Source organism: Arachis ipaensis, chromosome B02, assembly GCF_000816755.2.
Source record: "Arachis ipaensis cultivar K30076 chromosome B02, Araip1.1, whole genome shotgun sequence".
Lineage (NCBI taxonomy): Eukaryota > Viridiplantae > Streptophyta > Magnoliopsida > Fabales > Fabaceae > Arachis > Arachis ipaensis.
Window position 1 is genome coordinate 107,492,204 of NC_029786.2, and position 6,778 is coordinate 107,498,981.

The window sequence follows — 6,778 nt, forward strand, 5'->3', positions numbered from 1 at the left end:
GGCTACATAAGGCTATAGATCTATTTTTCTTAGATTTGCTTTTACCATTTTAAATACACAAGTAAAAGGAGTGAAAATTGTAGCTCTGATCGATATGATAGAAGAGGACAACACCTTTTATAATCTTTAAGAATAATGCATATGTAAAAATAAGATAACTCAAAATGTATGTGCTTATAAGAATTTACAATAATTTAGCTTATTGAAGAATATTACAGAATATATAATTAGAGTTTGAAAGTGATTAGGTTAGAATTTGGATAGTTTTTTTTATTGGAATTTATTTTTGATGGTTACAAGTTTAGTTTTAATTATTTTATAGTTAAATTTGCCAGTGTTATAATCTTTTATTATCATTTTTAGTAGTTTACTATTCAATTTTTTAACTAACTTGAGTTGGTCGAGTGATTGACTCATTTATTATTCAATTCCCTTTTAATTATATCAAGAGGGAAAAAAATGGTTAACCGAATTAATGATTTTATTTACTAGAAAAGTGAAGAACTCTTTTAAAGGAAAGTCATCGTTATAGGTAGGTGTTATTAGTTTTCCTTAGCATTCATTAATTGTTGCGACAATTAATAAATGTTAAATAAGACAAGTTCTACCTTTTTTTTTTTAATATTACCGATTATAACAATTAATAAATATTAAATAAAGCAAAACAAAATCTAACTATTTTTTTTGTTTCCTAATATTACTTTATTTGCGAGAAATTATTGCTTATATTTTATTATTAGTTTATATCTTATGTTTTGCATGATATTCTTGTAGATTTTTAAGCCAAAATCTTCTCCCCTTAATTTACATGGTCGTGTTTTTAGTCTCAAATTAATAAAATACCTCACTTTGTGATCTTTATGCGAACACAACTACCATAATATCATGCAATTACACATTATTTAAATATTACAATCATATATAGCAAAACTAAGATGAAAAATTATTACATAACTTAGGCTCAATCCCCTCCCCACCTCCCCCCCCACCCAATAGGCCACATAAGTCATAAGTCTAGCTCTATTTTTTTCAGATTTGCTTTTACTACTTCAAATACATAAATTAAAATAAAAGCAATGAAAATTGTAGCTATATATGATCTGATGGAAGAAGACAATGATACGGAAAAAAAAGTATGTAATAGTACATTTAAATCAATCAAAACATTACGATTAGAGTACACTTTGTCTTTAGAAATAATGTGTATGTAAAATTGCAATAACTCAAAAAATTTATGTATGTGCTGAAATTACATATCATAATTCTGAATAATTTATTTAGTTTATTATTTAAAAGAACATGTAGAAATTGCTTTGATTTGTCCACAACTTGTAGAATGATTCATCAGCTTTCTGTATTATATTCAAGGAGTACAAATTAAATGCCTAAAAATATGTATGAATGAACATGCTAAAATTTAATTTTTGAATATATAATTATAGTGTTGACAAAATTTTTTTCATAATATTATAAAAACTGTTACATTATAATTATAGTTATTATTATTGTTGTCTTAACCATTGACTCTTAAAATAAATAGTTATATATAATTAAAGGAGTTCATCGTGTGGTTTGAATTAATTTTAAGATAAAATTTTGTTCGATCTAAATACTAATTTTATTTGCAGTGTGGTTTAAATTGAATATTTTTTTTAGATAATTTAATTCAATTTCAAATAGTTTTAATTAGATTGGATTTGTGATTTTTTTAAATTAAAAAAATTATTGTGACTTTGAAGTATGAAAAAATAAATCAATGTGAATATATATATATAATGCTGCTGAATATCTGGAATTAAGAACTATTAAATTGAAAACATATACAAGTAAAATCATCTAATTAAATGACAATTATTATTGAGTTTATAACTATCATCATTTAAATAGAAAATAAAATATTTAAATTATGATAGTTACATCATATATATGAAAATATAATATTTGAAACGGAAATAAAAAAATTGTTTAATCATTGTTAGAGTTTAAAATGATAACTAGCTATAATAATCACCCAAATAATTATAGGAAAATATTTTAAACATGCATAACAATTAATTAAACCCTATGCTATATATTCTTAAAAAAAATAGATATAGATAATAGATTCTAGATTTGCCTTCATCATGATCATGCATGCCTTGCCTGCAATATTAATAAGAACACAAAAATCTGCTCTGGTCTATATCTATCCATCTATCTATATGTAACAAAAACAATGGATTCATATGATTCTAAATCAGGATTTTTTTTTACCAAAAGCCATTTCAGACATTTGATATGTAAGTTTCACTGATATTCCTTCAAACATTTATACACATAATATCTCTGGTGGGGGACATGGTGATTGGCTACTCTAATATGCAAGCACGGATATAATAAATTTCAATAACACAAATAAATAATATTTTTATTATGGAGAAGAATACTTTGTCTTATTATTCCAGCGCACAGATGATTATTATACTCTATGGTGAGGTACCATTATTATATCAAATGTCCTATATATATGCTTCTTTGTTTTATTTGTAACTTCTCTTTTCGGAGGGAAGAAAAGTGATTTATTGATTTGGTCGAATGTGATGAAATTATGTACTCCAGAAATTTAAATTAATAGTATCATGGTTTAATTTTTAAATTGGACTTAAAATTGNTTTATATTATGTATAATTTTAGTCCCCTAAATAATTTTTTTGGATCTGTTCCTGCTTAGTTTGCAAGTACACCCCATTTCGTGTTGGAATCCTATAAATTTATGTTCTACAATTACAACGAGAAATAATATTAATTTTACCTTCAGTTTCTGATTAAATAAAATAAAAGTTTTTTATGGATGGATTTAATACATAAGATTGTACAAGGATTTTAATTTATTCATGAAAATTTTCCTCTTACTTTTAATCCTAACTAACAGGACACATAAAATTAAGATTTTTTTATTCACTTTTAATTTTTTTTTCATCTAAATTTTTTCATGCAGAAAAGAAAGATATAAAAGAAGTTGCATTGCTAACCCTACTCAATCTTCATTAGTTTTTTATTTTATTTATTTATTTTTTTTTTATGTTTTATGAATATTATACTCTTTAAAATCTTTCTAAGATGTTTCGGATATATAGATTGATCCCTAACAATTTATCCATAATTTATTAAATTATTCTCTAACAAAAATACAAATAAAATAGTGATTAAGTCCATAATTTAATATTTGTCTTCTTCACATACATTTTATTTGAACTTGGGGTCTCTAGATATTATCTTTAATAAAAAGAAATGCTCATCAAGCAATAACTAAATAACTAATAATAACTTAGATGGTTTTATATTTTTAATGATAAGAAATTAATATAAAATTGAAACATGATGTGCTGTTTTTCTTTGAAAGAATAATTACTAGAGTAGTTCTACTCTGATTCACTTATTTATTTGTATACTACTATTTTAAATTTATTATAAGCACATGATATATAAAACAAAGTTTAGTTAAAAAGTGTTTTAAAATATTAACTAGAAAAATAAAAATAAATTTCAATACAAATACATTAAAAATGTAAAATTTTTTATGTATAATTTATGTTTTTATGCAATTTTTCAATTATAATATTCTTTAAAATTGCTATTGAATATAAGAGTATATATTCAAATAGATCCTGAAAAATTTTGCATCGGACATTTTTGCTCTATAAAAATTGTATTATGTTGAGGTTCCTGAACTTTTCTAAAATAAAATATATAGGTCCTTGTGTCACACTTTTAAGGATCTATTTGTCCAAATAAAAATAATAGATCTAATTAAGGTAGGAACTTATATGTCTTATTTTGTAAAGTTTAAGGACCTCAATGTAATAAAAAAAATTTGGGGACGAAAATGTTCGATATAAAATTTTCCAGGACCTATTTGAATATATATTCTTGAAATAATAATTAGGGTTAAGAATGATTTTGATTCCTACGGTATAAGCCGAAATTTTTTTAGTCTCAAACTTTTTTTTGCATTCAAAAGTGTCTCTAAGGTTTAATTTGGTTTTAAAATCATCCTTACCTTATAGACCAAAATTTAGAAAAAATAAATAACAAAAGAGGATATAAAATTCTATCTTTATTCTGTAGTACAAAGATAATATACAATATAAAAAATCATAATGTTCTTGTTCATAACAACAGGTTTTTTCTAAGATCTTTATGTGTATTGTGTTTTATTTTAAGGGTTAAGTACGATTTAAATCCCTAAGGTATAGATAAAAAAAAATTTTTCGTTCCTAACTTTTTTTTTTGCATACAAAATCGTCCCTAAGGTTTAACTTGGTTTTAAAATCGTTCTTACCTTAGGGACCAAAATCGTACGGAGGTGGCAACGGAAGTAGAGGTAAAGGTGGATCCAAGACAGCTTTCTTTTTCTTCCCTTCCCCTTTCGCAGAAGCAGAAACACTCTCTTTCTCTTTTTTTTTTTATTTTATAATTTTTTTGTTATGGATAATTTAATTCAAAATTTTAATATTTAAGTGAAAAAGACGATTTTAAAACTTAATTTTAAATTTTGAAGATAATTTTATATGAAAAAAAAGTTAAAAATAAAAAAATTTTTAATTTATAGATCAAAATCGTACTTAACCTTAATAATTAACTATGGCCCTCCAAACAAAACATATGTCATGAATGTATATATACGGGGATGAAAATAAAAGAGCTAATTAGGGAATTAACGGTGAGAGGGGGGCACACATCTCATGTGTCAATAGATTCTTTGCACCACTCAGCCGCCCCCTACACTCAATTTTTGACCACTCTTAATTCAACCAACAACACATTTTATCTGTTTAAGTACGGATAAATTCTCTAGTTTTTTTTTCCCCCATTTTCTCTTTTCGGCCTGTACAAGCAATTTAAAACATTTCCATTTTAACCATGATCATCGTCGTCACTATTAAGTACTAACATATCTATTTATCCATTTTTTTATTAATTATTATATATACTATGATACACAGAATACTGACACTATACAAACATAAAATATAATATAAAATATATAGACATACAAATTTTAAATTTTTATAAAATATGAAGACATGACATATATATGAAATTAATTTTTTTAGATAAATTATAATGATATTTTGATATTTTATTAATATTAAAATATAAATTATTAGTTTTTAAGACTTGAATATAAAATTAAAGACATATGTATCGATTGAGTTTTATGGCCAAAATATATCCATAGATTATATACGTAATAAAGGAGTGAAGGTTAATATGCAAATATTGAAACAAATCAGTATTGCTTTAGTAATTATATTTTTTTTAATCAATATTGGATTAATTTCAAAGTACTTTAATTTTCACATTTTTTGAAATTTTATGTAGAGTAAAATGTAGCGGTTTCAATATTGTTGCAATTGTTTTTAAAATCAGCAAATGAAATGCAGCGATTTTAAAACCATCATAAGAAAAATTTTTCAACATCTTAAAGAATAGCTCTTTACTAAGCACTACGGAATCAATTAGCGGCAGTTTGAAACTGCTGCAAAACCCCTTAAAAATTGCCATTGGCTTTCATTGGTTGTTATACATATAATAAATGATATTTTAAGAATAAAAATTTGTACACTAAATTTCTCTCAACTTTCATTATAAATTTTAAATAAGGTAAGCATTTGATGATTGTTAATTATGTTTAAATTTTACTTAATTTAGAAATTAGAAAAAAAACTTTTAGATAAACTATATTATTAGCAAATTATCTATTATCACTCTAAATAATATATAAACCTAAAATATTGATGATAATATTTTATAATATTAGCAAATCAAACCTGAAATAAATATTAAGGAAGAAGGGATAATCTCTATTACACTGACAAGATGTGGTTATATATAGTTTAAAATTTATATTGCCATGAACTTTAAGAATAAATAGAAGATATAAAAATAATAGGAAAGAATAATGTAGGTACAATTAAAAACAAAAAATAAAATAAAAGAAAAGAAAAAAATTAGTTCATGCACCAAATTAAAACGACTAAATGTTCCTTATTGAATTAGCATCAATCACTTTTGCCTAAGTAAAAACACAACCATGGGTAGCTAGCTTAATTAGCATTTTTTTTTCATTAAAATAATCAAGACTTTAAAAGAAAGAAAATGCTTCTTAGCTTCTGCTTCTAAATTTGGAAAAGAAAATGCTCACACTCACCAAAATTGAAGCAAATTCTTCAAGCCATCAAGTTTCAAGAATCACGCAACGTGGCACATTAAGATAACTTTTAGTTTAATTAAGACATGTTGAAATAATTAAATGGTTCGTGGATTTTTTTAATACAAAAATAATAAGTAATAAGTATATGTTCTCCGAAATCCTAATAAAACAAATTGTTGAAGCTGAAATAAATAAATATATTTATCCAAACCCTAAGCAATAATGAAGATGCATGAGGTTACACGTGGCAACTCCCTTAATTATATTCTCTTAACATTCAACAAAGCACAAAAGACAAAACAATAATAAGAAGAGCAAAATGGGTTCTAGTTAAAGAAGCTCCACCATGAACCTCTTTTTCTAATCTTGGAACTTGGGGTTGAATATAATTTGAGACAGTATTATTCTGAAATGACATTAGGCACTGACAAATTATAGGTCATAGACCACCCATATGTAGCCATGTATGTATGTATAGATTATAGAAGAATTTATTTTAATTAATGGCTAATTTTATGGTGTTTATAAATTATTATTTAAATTTTGTTTAATTTATTTTTTTAAATAAATTTTAATTTTTTA